Source organism: Triticum dicoccoides, chromosome 7A, assembly GCF_002162155.2.
Source record: "Triticum dicoccoides isolate Atlit2015 ecotype Zavitan chromosome 7A, WEW_v2.0, whole genome shotgun sequence".
In the NCBI taxonomy this organism is placed as follows: Eukaryota; Viridiplantae; Streptophyta; class Magnoliopsida; order Poales; family Poaceae; genus Triticum; species Triticum dicoccoides.
The window spans coordinates 704,305,905-704,319,768 of NC_041392.1; the positions used below are offsets into that span (position 1 = coordinate 704,305,905).

The following is a 13,864-nucleotide window of genomic DNA, read 5'->3' on the forward strand; positions in this document are numbered from 1 at the left end:
TAATGCTCCCACAACAAAGCTCAATAATACCTTTCAGAAGGAGTAATTCCTTCCATTTTTTTGGCTATGAATTCCTCGACATGTTTGCCTCAATGCATTTAGTTTGAGAAAAATGTTGGTCCTAGTGCATCAATGCTAATAGTACGAGGTTATTTCAACTGTTATAACAAGTTATGAGGACCGCGCAAATGCGCAGGAAATATTTTAATTTTTTGTTTAAATGGAAAAACAATTAGGATCTCACAATCATTATTTGAAGTGTAAGTTTTTGGTGTCATCCATCCCATTATCTGTTTATTAGTAAATAATTATTTTGTTATCAGAAAGGAAATGGATCGGAGTATGGCATGAATCATATATAATATCATTATCTTGTTGTCCTCATATTATTTCATCTTCTTTTAAGGCACATGCCCGTGAGGACTAGAATATCATATATAACCAACTATCCTAAGATTGAGACTCTACCTTACATCAACCATGTTGATGTTATAGTCTTAACATGCATTAATTTGTTGCACAGGTTGAAGTTAGTACAAACTAACACATTTAATTTTTTTGGTATCTATGAAGCAATTGGAGGGGCCACAGGAGGAGGAGGTGGATGAGAACGATGAGGCGCAGGTAAGCCCCCTCCCAGTTTACTTTCTTGTGCCAGTCTCTCATGCTTTGATCTAAGTGGGTCACTTATCCGTTGTTGGTAATTTAGCAGTCTTCTTTCCTAATACCCAGTAAATGCAAGGCTACCATGAGCATATTTCATCGAATTAATAATCTCAATCCTAGAATGGTTTGGTTCATTATGATTCCATCAAATGATTTTGTATCATCATCTTGGTCTTCATCTTGTCATAATACTGCTATCATATATCATGGACCCAACATGCTCCTCAAATAAAATACATTCAATTTTTGTGCCCCATCATTGTATTTGCGCTAGTAGTAGGTATGATTTAACATTTTTTTTGCTGCTGATAGCTATTTTGTATCCTGGTTGTACCACTATGTGATATATGAAGCAACTTTTGTGGAGCTAGAATAATATTCTAATACAGTACGTGGAGCTAGGATTTGAGTATTTAAGCAATGTGGGTGCAATCATAGACAATATCACAACGGGTAGCAATTTTTTTGCCAACCATGTCCAAATAGTTATTAAACTCCCGAGGCATCATAATTCTGTCATATCGGGCAGAATTTACTAAAGTTATAATGCAAATAGGTTAACTATAGTTTTACACAATAGTTGTGCACTCGCGCCAAGCCACAATGCATGCCCTCGTGTCTCCTGTAGCTGTCGAACTCTAGTAATCCACTTGTGATTACTAAGGTGCAAGTGCTCGTAGTTCCTCTTATTCAATTGATATGAGGTTTGTGTTGGCGTGACTCCTTTGGTAATTTTTTGTGACCCTCCTTATTGTTTGGCTATACATCATGAATTCCAACGGTTTGCTTGGGCCTTCCACTTGCTCGTGTCAAGGGGATGAGAATGTTATTGCTTGCTTGGTTCCCATCATTGTTCTAGAGTCCTTTGCAATTCAGTTAAGAGAATTTCATAATCAGTGAAGCAATCTCCAGAATCAATTGTATCAGCTACAAACTTCGTCTAATGGACCTGTTGGTTGTCCTACCTCATCGCATGCCAGGTGATGTTGTTCCCTGAGTGTTGGACTGGAGCCTCTTTCCATGTGATATCCAATAGCTCTTGTCTTACATCATGTTGACCTACTACAGATGATACTTGTGTTCACACGGACGATGGTACTCCATGCAAGGTCACTCATAAGGGACCTTTTCTAAATCTCGGTTTGTTGTTTTAGATGTTTCCCCGGCTCCTAGGATCTTGTTGAACCTTATGTCTATTGGTCAGCTGGCTCATAAGAATTACTTTACTGGATTTGATGACACCCCTTGCTATGTGTTGTACCGTCTGAACAAGAGGATCATTAGAACTAGTCATAATCATGGAGTTCTCTCTATGTTCTGGACACCTTCCACATTTCTCCTTTCACATCTACTAATTTTCCCTCTCTCCCGTGATATTGATATCCACCTCATGTTTTTCTTTTGCCTAGTGGCATCATCGTTTAGGTCTTTTATGTGTCTGTCATTTATCAACTCTAGTCCATCAAGGTGTTTTGGGTCATGTCCCTATAGATGTTGGTTTTGAATTTAAGGGTCGTAAGCTAGGAAAACAAATACAACTTTCATACCCTTCTGGCACTAATTGTTCCGGTCACCCTTCTAATTGAGTGCACTCATATGTGTGGGGTCCTTCTCCTTTTGTTTTGAAGGGTGATCACAAACATTATGTCATCGTTGATGATTATTTTCGATATACTTGGATATATTTCATGATGCATTGATCTTAATTGATTTTTGTATATTAGGCTTTTGCACGTATGGTCCATACACAGTTCTCTAGCACTAGACACGCTTTTCGTTCTGACTCTGGGGGAGAGTACTTATCTACCGCGTTTTGTGAGTTTCTCTCTTTCGAGGGTACTCTTCCTCAACTTTCATGTCCTCGTGCTCATGCGTAGATTGGTGTTGCTGAGCGTAAGCATCATCATATTACCGAGACCACTACAAAAAACCTGTTAATCCATGATGGATTCGCCATGACAATTTCAAAAACTGTCATGGACAGCCTGGTACAGCCCCGCAAGCCCGCCTAAGCCCACTAAAGCCCGCCTAACCGACCACCATATAAAGTGCTAACCCTAATACTCTCCCCCTCGGTCCCTCTCCTCTTTCCCTCATCCACACAGCCCCCTCCCGATTCCCCACCGCCGCCACCCACCACCTCTTCCCATGGCTCCTCCCACAGCTCACCGCCGGCCCTTCCCCTCCACTTCTCTCACATCACAGCTCCGACAGCTATCAGATCCACTGCATCCCCCACCCATCCACTCCTCTCGCGACCCAACTCTCTGTCTCATGCGACCCTCACGTCACGACCAACACCATCGATTCCGGCGATGTCCACCAGCTCGCAGCACACAGACGAGCTAGTCTCCGACCCCTCCATCCTCTGGTCCGGCTGGATCCGCCACTTCTGGTCTCCGGCGCTCGCCCACAACCCCTCGCCTATGGCTAGGGTTTCGGCTGCGGCGTCACGTCCATCACCGGCTCATCTCCGGCGGCTCCTCCCCGTCGGACACCGCGCCCTCTCCACCCCTGGGTGGCGCCCCCTAGCTAGGTGCGCTCGCGCGCGTTGGTCTGTATGGCGTTGACCCCGACCTCCTTTGTCGCGTCTCCGGCGCGGCCGGGCATCCCGTGCATCATGCGATGGCCTCCTCTGTCGCGCGACGGTGGTAGCCAACCTGCACTGCGGCCGCTGCATCGCCTACGATCTTCTTCAGTGAGCACTTGTACCTCTGCTCTCTCCGCTACGACATCTCCTGCTTATCTTATTTCGTGTGTTGTTCATGAGTATTGGTGGAAATGATAACAATCATGTGTACTATTGGAATTTGTATTCTCAAAATTTATTTGCAACATCCGCTTGTGACTGGTCACTTTTGATTCCTGATAGCATAGCTAAGGTTAACCAGATAGATATCACATGAATTCTGTAAGTTTGTACTTTGTATGATTGAGAACAGGACATCCAGGGCAGGTGATGCCTAGGTATTTCATTTCAGTTGGCACATTTCAAGGACAAGTAATATGGTGTCTAATATATTTGTTTTAGTATTACCAATGCAAAGATGGAAAATATGTTCTTTTTACAATATCCAAAGGATGGTCGGTGTTGCACAACTTCAGGTTTCTAATGCTAGTTCATTCATTCCAAGTAGTAAATAGATACTTGTTACTTTATGCATGAGAAACCTCAGGTACATCATGAAGAAAGGGAAAGTAATGTGCGGCTACCCATTGTAAATTGTTCCTTCTTAGTTCAGTTAGTATGCAATTGAATCAATTCTTTAAGAATTCAGTTAGTAAATTTAGACTTTTGGGAAGGCATAGTTCTTTAAGAATTTGGTCTAGTTGAGACAACATTTGCATTGCAGTAATAATGAAATGAGACCGCATATCCAATTGTCACACTAATATCTTTGCTTTGCACATTATAGTCAGTGCATCTCCCACCTAATCGACGCCGACGCCACGGTCCTCGAGCAAAACAGGGTGAGCTTGATACCCTTCCATTCTTCATGTGAATTATTCAGGCTGTAGACTTTGAGCTGTTCAAGGTGTGGATTGTTGTGTGGTTCCAGTACAATTATAACTGTACAGATATTTTTGTGCGCATAAAATCTGCATTGTACAATGTCCCTGATATTATGCATTTTATTGATACTCTACTAGAGTTGCTATCTCTTGTTGTTCATGGGTTCTGATTCTGCTTCTACAGATTTTGAATTTTTCATGTAATAACAAGTATACCGCTTAGTACTCCACAAATAAACTATTAGTGTGGGAGATCTCTCAGTGAAGTTGTATCATATTCTTTGTTAATATTTTGCATGCCATTTGAAGTTCACTTGGCAAGCAAGTATTGTTTAGTACTGTATTTGTTGGCACTTTGAGATGAACCTGCAGCATAAGCATCAAGTTAGATGAAAAATCCTCCGGTGCCGATTTTGATTTAAACATTGAGTTACTATAGTCCACAACATAACATATTTTGATTTGAACTTATCCTATGCTTATGCCCAGTTTGTGTTAATTATCTTGAAGTTAGTCTGTCACTTCTTTACTGACATTCTTGTTTGTTAAGGAATGGTGTGGTACAGTGTCTATGCTGGCTGAATTTTCTTTACATAATTTCACCTGGTCGCTTGTACAGAAACTTTGATCCAGAAAAACCAAAACCAAGTACGTGTTCACGCACACACAGCTTCCTCTCACAAAAAAAAACTAAGTGCCCGTCTCTCTCACTTTTGTTCACATTTCTTTTAGATTGCAGAAATGTTTGATCCAGATAAACTAAATACCTGTACAGACGCACAACTTCCTCTCACAACAAAAAAAACCAAGTACTTGTCTGTATCATGTTTGTTTGCTTTCTTCTTTGAGAAATCTCATGTTTGTTTGCTAGGCCATAAAATAGAGAGCTTTTAGCCTGGTTAACCCCATGCACTTACTGTTTGTTTGGTCCAGAACCAATGGCTGAACCAACTGCTGCTGCTACTACACTTTTAGTTCTGTGATGTGTGTTTGTTACTCATCACTTGTAGGCTAACTTGATTATACTTTCATTCAACACACTTTTCTTTGGAGTAATTTTGCTTGTTTTCACGTGTGTTGCCCACATTTACGTGGTACCTTAGTATAGTAGTGGTGTGTCCACAGATGATTGCTTGGAAAATCAACTAATATTATTACTCTTTGGATTCATTTGGGAGCTTACTTTTGTAACTTATTATAATTTTGATTGTCTTCTGATTCTACACAGGTTTGGCAGTTAATCCGTGTTACTGGAGATTGAAGATTTTTAGCAGGATTTCTTGGGTCCGGTTAGCTGCCTACAATCGTTGGTGTTGGAGAAAAAAATCAACTAGTAGTGTATTTTCTTTCAAGTCATGTAACTCACTCTTAAAAAAATACTTATAGGGCTTTCTAGATATGCTCGTGATGTTTTGATATTAATGTTTTGATATTAAGCTTTGCTTTTTCAAATCAGATTAGATTGTTGGAAATCGGTATTGTCATGTAAACAATTGCTATTTTTTAAGGAATATATGATTTGGTTGTCGTGTTGTAAATTGTGTTGTATCGAGAAAACAGGCTGTACAAAAAAGGCCTAATGGGTTGGACTAAAAAAACAGGACATGACAAATATAAACAGCTATCGGTTGGACTGTACACCAAAATTATTGGGCCAAATCCTTAATTGGGCTGGTTACAACATGGGCCATGTTCGTATCCACGTCAGATCCACGTAGATGCCTTGTCAGGTCCATGTTGCATCCACGTCATGCAAATCGGTGACAATTTGTTCCGTCATGGCCTAGTTTGGGCTTGGCGGGCCTGGGGCAGATCCATGACGGCCAAGATCCGTCATGGAAGGTACAGTGTCAAATTATGACGCGATATACATGACGGATTTCAAATCCGTCAAGGATTTGGACGCATGACGGATTTTGGCTGATCTGTGACGGACAAGGACTGTCATGTATTAACAAGTTTCTTGTAGTGGACAACTCACACCCTTTTGATTTCCTTTGTCCCTACTCATTTCTGGGGTGAAGCTATTATCACAGCTATGTATCTTATAAACATCCAACCTTCATCACGTAATTAAGGCAAGTATCCTGGTGAGGTTCTGTTTGGTTATCCTCCAACGTATGACCATCTTGGTGTTTTTGGTTGTACTTGCTATGCTTTGTTAACGCATCGTGAGTGTACCAAGTTGACTACCCAGTCTGTCGAGTGCATTTTTCTTGGATATAGCATTGAGCATAAGGGTTATCATTACAATGATCGCCGCATTCTCTTTTTTTCTGATGTCATTTGTGATGAGGATCCACCATTTTCCTATTCCTCTTCCACTTGATAACCATCCTCCACCTCCTTAGAGTCTACCTCTTTTCTTTCACTTTCAAAAATCTTCTTTAGATGAGCCATTCTTAGAGCCACCTTGCCCACCATCTCCACACTCCGCTCCTTCCTCGTCAGATCCACACTCTACCCATTCATTTGCAGCTCCACCATGTCTCGGTTCTTTTCCTATTCATTATATTTATCGTCTTAGAGTATCATCAGATGCATGCCCAATCTTCTATTTCTTTTGTGTTATTCTCCTTCGGCTAGTACTAGTGATCCTTGCGCTAATGAGTCCTCCCAAACAAGAAGCTATGCCATCCATGATCGCTCCTCTCTTGAGCTTGATTCTATGTAGGGGAAACGCGTGATCCTAGTACTTCTCAAGAGGCAGTTACGTTGCGAGAGTGGAAATTCGCTATGTCTAAGGATCTTGCATCACTTCAGAGTACTCGTACATGGGATCTAGTACCATTACCTCCTCGGTGGTTCCAATCACTTGCAAATGGGTGTACAAGGTAAAGACAAAGTCTGATGGTTTTATGGAGTGCTATAAGGCTCGACTTGTTGCTAGAGGTTATTAGTAGGCTCATGGAAGATACTGTGATCATACTTTTGCTCCAGTTGCTCCCAATATTTCTGTGTACACTCTATTTGTTGTTGTTCTATCTCTGTATTAGCAAATCTTTAAATCGATGTAAAAAAGATTTCTTTCCTAGTGGTCTACATGAGGAAGTTTGTATGCAGCCACCTCTAGGTATTGAGGTCCATAACGGGCAAGCTTGTCACCCTCGAAAGGCCCTTTATGGGCTCAAGCAAGCCCCTCATGTTTGGTTTCAACAGTTCGATTTTGTGGTCCAAGCTGCATGTTTCTCTTGTCGTGAAACGACCCTGCACTTCTCACTCATACATCTGATCATGGTTGTACCTTGCTTCCTCCCTCTGTGGATGATATGTTGATTACTGGACATGATCAAAAGTATATTTCTTATGTTAAGAAAAAGCAGAGTGGGCAATATAAAATGCCAGATTTGGGTTCTCTCAATTATTTTCTAGAAATTGAGGTTGACCGCACTAATGATGGTTACTATCTCTCTCTCTCTCTCTCTCTCTCTCTCTCTCTCTCTCTCTCTCTCTCTCTCTCTCTATCTCTCGCTATACTAAGGATTTGATCACATAGTTGGGTCTTACTAATACACACACTTCTGCTACACCCATGCTTATTCTGACTCAACTTGGGCGAGTGAACCTATTGACTGTCGCTCTAGCCTCACTATTGTCTCTTTCTTGGCACTTCTCTTATTGCATGGAAGTCCAAGAAACAAACAGTTGTGTCTTGCTCTAGTGCTGAAGCTGAGCTCTGTGCCATGGCCACTATCACAACAGAGATCGTATGGCTTCGATGGCTCTTGGCTGATTATGGAGTTTCATGTAATGCACCCACATTTGTTCTTTGCGATAGTACTGCTCCTATCTAGATTGCCAGTGATCAGCCAAGCATGAACTAACCAAGCATATTTCTGTGGAGCCTTATTTACCATGCTATCACTGTCAACAATCAACTATTCGTCTAAAATATGGTCCATCAGAGCTTCAAATGGTAGATTTCTTCACAAAATCCAAAACCAGAGAACAACATTGTCTTCGTATTCTCAAACTCAATGTTTTAGATCCACCTTCAGTTTGAGGGGGGGGGGGTAAGAAAAATATTTATAGCTTTTAGCCCTTGTAGCTTTAAGCCCATGACCTAGGCCTTCTCTTGTATATGTACTAGCTTCCCGTTTGAGTAAACTTTGTTTCGGCCATTTCGGTTTCCTTAACAATATGAAGCACCTTTTAGGGTGCTAGAATAAATATGGTAATATGCTATATGAAAAATGAAGTGGCAATTGAAGATACATAATGGTTTACATGCTGAACTTACAGATTTATGACCGTTCGATGTTTTTTCATGTTGATTCCTTCACCTAAATTTGTACATCGATTATCTCTTAATTTCCTTGATTTTGTGGAGATTATTTGTCACTGCTTTGCTGGTCTTGTGTAAAAGGCATTGTGTCTTCATGTAGAAGTTTGTTTATTCGTAAAAATGACAAAAACACCAACAAAAACAAGTGGTCTGGTAGATGTCTTGCATGATTCCCTTAAGATGACATAATTGACTCATTGATTGGCATCGTACATGTTAACATTGCAGTATGTAGTATTTTCTCAGTTGGTTTTGTATTACAACATCAACATGTTAACCATCAGTATTTACATCAACATGTTGACCATCGTTATATGTGAGGTGCAGAACTACCGTTACTTGTAACAAATAGGTTTTACCTTTTAACCAAGACCTCGGGTTTATGAATGTTTACTTGTGGTTTATAAATGCTCCAACAACAAAGCTCATGCATATTGTCCGATTCTTACCTGGTCTTGGTTGGTACTACAGCCAGAAGAAGCAGCAATATTAGATGCACTGTTATTAGAAAATGTCATGCCCATTATGATGGTTCTCATTGATGACGAGGAGGAAACTCAGCTGGTGAGCCTGCTCTCCACATACTCTCGCGTTTCTCTACGTCTCATACTTTTTGGTTCAATTTCTGTGTGTGTGCCATTGGTACCAATTTACCAAGCTGTGACCATAGCAATATATTCAGGGTGGTGTTTTTTTAATTGGTAACTGTCATCCCAAGCCAAGATTTTATTTTGAGTAATACTTGTCATATGTACTGTTTCCTTATCCTTTTTTGGCCATGAATTCCTCATATTTTTTTCCAGAAGGAATTTAGTATAAGAAAAAGGTTGGTCCTAGACTCATAGTACATGGATTATAATATTACAAGGTTATTTCAATGTTATACTTTCTGATCTTGTTTTTATGAATGTAAATAAGTTGCCTTCTCATTATATCATTTCAAATGACTAAATTAAGAATATAAAATGAGTAGTAAGTTGATGGACCATCCACCCTAGGATTGAGACTCTCGATTCCTTCCATCAATCATTCCCATGTTATATTAGTCTTAGCATGCATTTGTTTGCGTTTGCACAGGTTCATGTGGGTACAAAGTAACACATTTTTATTTTTGATATTTATGAACTGTTTGCAGGGGCTGCAGCAGGACAAGGAGAATGAAGAGGCTCATGTAAGCCCCCTCTCCACTTACTTTCTCGTGTCAGTCTCTTGTGATGTCAGTGTGCCACTGTATGGTTTTTTTAACTAATTTACAAGTCTACTTTCCTACTGACCAATAAATGCAAGGCTACCATGGGCATATTTAATCGAATTAACAACCTCAATCTTAGGATGATTAATTTTCATTCTGATGCTATCAAATAGTTACCGTAGCATCAACTTAGCCGACGACTTCTAAAGGGAATGCGATAATGATGAACCGGTTAGCTGTACTTTTCACAGAACAAGATGGAAATAGCAGTGATTATTGCCTCATAAATGTCATTGCTAGTGCTATTAGATTATATATATCTAGAGCCAAGATGTTCCTCAAACAAAATTTGTCCCCATTCACCTATCAAGTGATTGCGTATCCCACCATCCGTGGGTATGATTTAACATGTTGCCTTTTTATGTTGATTGTTTTTCCAACATCCTTGTTGTACTTTTATGCGATATAAAAGTACTAATCATTGGTTAGACAGCCCATGACATTTCATTAAAGCGGATTGTGTGTACGCACCAATGAAAAAATGGCTAGACGAGTTTTAGCTTTGCTATAGCGAGGAGGGTTATGTTACATTTTATCTATTTTGCTTGCTATGACGCTAAACCCGCTATAGTGTGCTATTTCGGCACTAAACTTAAAAAAATTGTAGAGTTTTAGCATGGAACGATTGAAACATATAGCAGGCTAGCAACCCATCAGGCATCCGCTTAACTCTCTATCAGATGCAATGCACAAAACGTAATCCCCACCCCCTGCTGCCCATGCCCATCAATCTAACCTAGCCACCTCACAATCCCTTGTTTTCCCACCCAGGTCGATAGCTCGTTGCTAGGGCGGTGACGGTGTCTCCAGCTCCAGCAGCTGCTGTGCTTGGTGGTGGCAACTCAGCCATCAGGTGAGAGTGCGAGACGAGCAACCTCACATCGGGTGAGAGTGTGAGACGAACGTCTGTCAATTTGTCTAGAAAATCTAAGTCGTAGAAAGCTTGCAAATACCGAAGTTGAGCAGGCCCAAAGTTCAGAACAAGTGAGCTACTAGTATCCAAGCTAGATTCAGTCAAACTTGGGCCCCCACTATCTTTCACTACTGCTTAGGTTTTGCTGATGGAATCAATAATAAACTAGAGCAAACATGCTTGCTCTCTCTCTATTTTGGGATATATTTGTCATGTTTTCTATTTTAAATATAGCATGCTATAACTTGTATACCATTTGGAGAAGTGCCGCGCTATTTTTTAAATTGGTATGCATCAAGAATGCGAGTTGGGTAGGTGGGCAGGTATCAGCACCTGCTGACAAACCGGTGAACCACAGATCATTTCTTATTTGATACATGAAGCACCTTTCATACTTGAATAACATGGTAATGGAAAGTTAAGTGGCAATTGAAGTTATAGAATGGTTACCTGCTGATGTTTCCTTTATTTTGTGGAGATTACTTGTCACTGCTTAGCTGTTTTGTTGGTCTTGTGTAAAATATGTTATGTGCTATTCACGTAAAAAAAGCTTTTTTATTCTGACAACATTGCCAGCTGAAAGAAGTGAGCTGTTTGATGCCGTATATGTTTTTACGATGACGTAATTTACCGATGAATTGGCATTCTACGTTTTAGCATTGCACTATTTAGTATTTTTTTGTTGGTTTTGAAATACAGCTGAAACATGTTGACCATCTGTACTTCTGTAATAAGGAAAACATTTAGGGTGCAAAAACTGCTTTTACTTGTGATAAATTGGATTTACCTCTAAACAAAGACTTTGGGTTATCAATCTTTAGTTGTGATTTCTTATTCTCTCCAGCAATAAAGCTCAAGCATATTGTCCAATTCTTATTGGTTGGTAATGCAGCAACAAGAAGCAGAAATGATGGAGGAGCATTTAGAAGATTTCATTCCCATTGCGATTGTACCACCATCTGAGGCTGTGCTAGCAGTTGAGCAGACAGAGGAAGTGGTCCCTATGCTCGTTGACCCGCCTTCTCCCAGAGCGGCGTCGCCAGATCTGGCATCTACAGGAACTAAGCGCACAAGGCGCCCCTGCTACGGATGGATCTCTGACTCTGAGAGTGACTCAGATTATGAGGAATATCTCGCACGTCGACGACGGCAGGTGCACGTCCCTGCCAAGGACGGGATGTAAGTGAAGCCACTTAACAGCTCCTCCTTTGGTATCCGATCTTCCTTTGCTATCTTTTAAGTCGGTAGTAACCAAATTTCTATTAATAGCCAGTAAGTTCATAGTTTCATACTATTGTTACTGCTCTAGCTTTTGATCGAATGAAGATACTCTAGGATTTACTTTTTCTTGGTTAAGAACACACGCGTATCATAACACAGATTAAATCAGAAAAGCAAAACTTGTATGAATTGACAGGAGTTTGAGGTTGTCTTTGGAAAATGCTTGTGATGAAGGCTCCCCTGTTGGAAATGATAAATAACCATGGTTCTCTCGTTGTGACAGAGAGGGGGCTGATACAAGGGGAAAGCAGGAGAACCGGCCTAATCTGTAGAATTTACAATGGCCCATGAATGAGCTCTGGACAGACAGTTTGAATCATAGGTGCTGCTCCTATGAAGTATGTAAGAACAACATATATGAGTGCTTCAGATTGTAATTAGGCCGGAAGACTAATGTGTTTGTAACTTTGTATGTGTGGCTTCGTCGTCGACATTTGTCTGTATAAATTGTGACTTTCTTGGATTGGCCGGGCTGAATATGTCTGAATCATTGTGGTTTGTTGTTTCTCTGAACTTGAAAAGGCTATAACTATTATTCTCTAAGAGATAATGTGGCTCCATGTTTCCAAAGCCGTGTAACTTGGCCGCAGGCTCTAGGGAGCATATATATATATACATATATATATATATATATATATATATATATATATATATATATATATATATATATATATATATATATATATGTTGCTTCTACTGGTGCTTTCTAAAAGAAGTTTTATGCATGCCTACGTTATAAGAAAATTAATCATACTTTTCATCAGCGATATGCTTTCGTTATCTGGCCTGGTACATAAGCTATTCATCAGCCCATATAACATTTTTTTGATATGCTTCCATAATAATAAATAATAGAGACACAATTGTATCCGGCTGGCCGGCAGATTCTTAAGCCGTCCGCGCTATGCACCGCTCGATCAAGCAAGATCATGCGCTACACAACCTATCTTTTTTCTTTTTTTCCTTTTTTTACCTTATCCTCTCACAAATCGTTCTCCGCCTCTCATTTTATTCTTGTAGCCACCGGGCTGACATAGCCCCGTCCATCCTGGCACTTGTGCAAACACGCATCCAGAACATGCAAACGGTGTACCAGGCGCTGGGGAGCAGAAGATGGGAGAGGGACGTCCCGGAGGAGCTAAACTTCACTATGCATATGCAGCTGTACCTACTCCAACAGGCCATTTCCCTCGTTGATAGGGAGGAGGGGCGGGCAGATATCTTCACATGGCCGTCCGACAAGTCGGGAGCTTATTCGGCGAACTCCACCTACAAGAGATTGTGCATGGGCCTCACTTATTCCCAGCCGGCTCTCCTCGTATGGAAGACTTGGGCGCCATTGAAGTGCAATATTTTCATCTGGCTGGCTTCACAGTACAGAGTGTGGACCTTGGACCCTTGGACACGGCATGGATTGCAGGACAAGACCTCCCCCTGCTTCATTTGTCTCCAAGAAGAGGACAAAGTCGACCACATCCTAATACAATGCCCGTATGGCAAAGAGGAGTGGCATTTGGTCCTGGGTCACTTCAGGTTGAACATCGCTGCCCCGTCCGTAGTTTGCACCCCAATACAATGGTGTAAGGAGGCCAGAAATGCCCTCCCAAGGAGCGAGAAGAAAGGCTTCGACTCCCTGTTTATGGTGACGACTTCGGCAGTTTGGAAGCAGCGGAACGCATGGGTCTTTGGAAGGGTAAATCAGCAGCTGCAGCCTGTGCAACTGAAGGCACAAATCATCGACGAAACTAAGGGCTGGCGAGCTGCCGGAGCAGGAGGTCTTAATCTTCTGGCGAGAGAGTAGCCTTAGAGTTTTTGTAGGTGTGGGTGGAGGTGTCCGATCGAAACCTTTTCGCAGCGTCTTCGATCTTCTTGTAAATTGCTTTGCTCCCTTCTATAAAAATACGGTACACCTTTGCCATACTCTTGAAAAAAAATCTTGTAGCCACCACCTAGG

At 41.1% G+C, this 13,864-nt stretch overlaps 1 long non-coding RNA gene across 1 annotated transcript; it reads left to right on the forward strand.

The window, feature by feature from the left end:
• Window positions 1-571: 571 nt before the first annotated feature.
• Window positions 572-5,649, forward strand: LOC119334657. The gene is made up of 3 exons (XR_005161477.1): window positions 572-624; window positions 4,083-4,137; window positions 5,408-5,649. It is a non-coding gene; the product is annotated as an uncharacterized LOC119334657 (long non-coding RNA).
• Window positions 5,650-13,864: the final 8,215 nt, after the last annotated feature.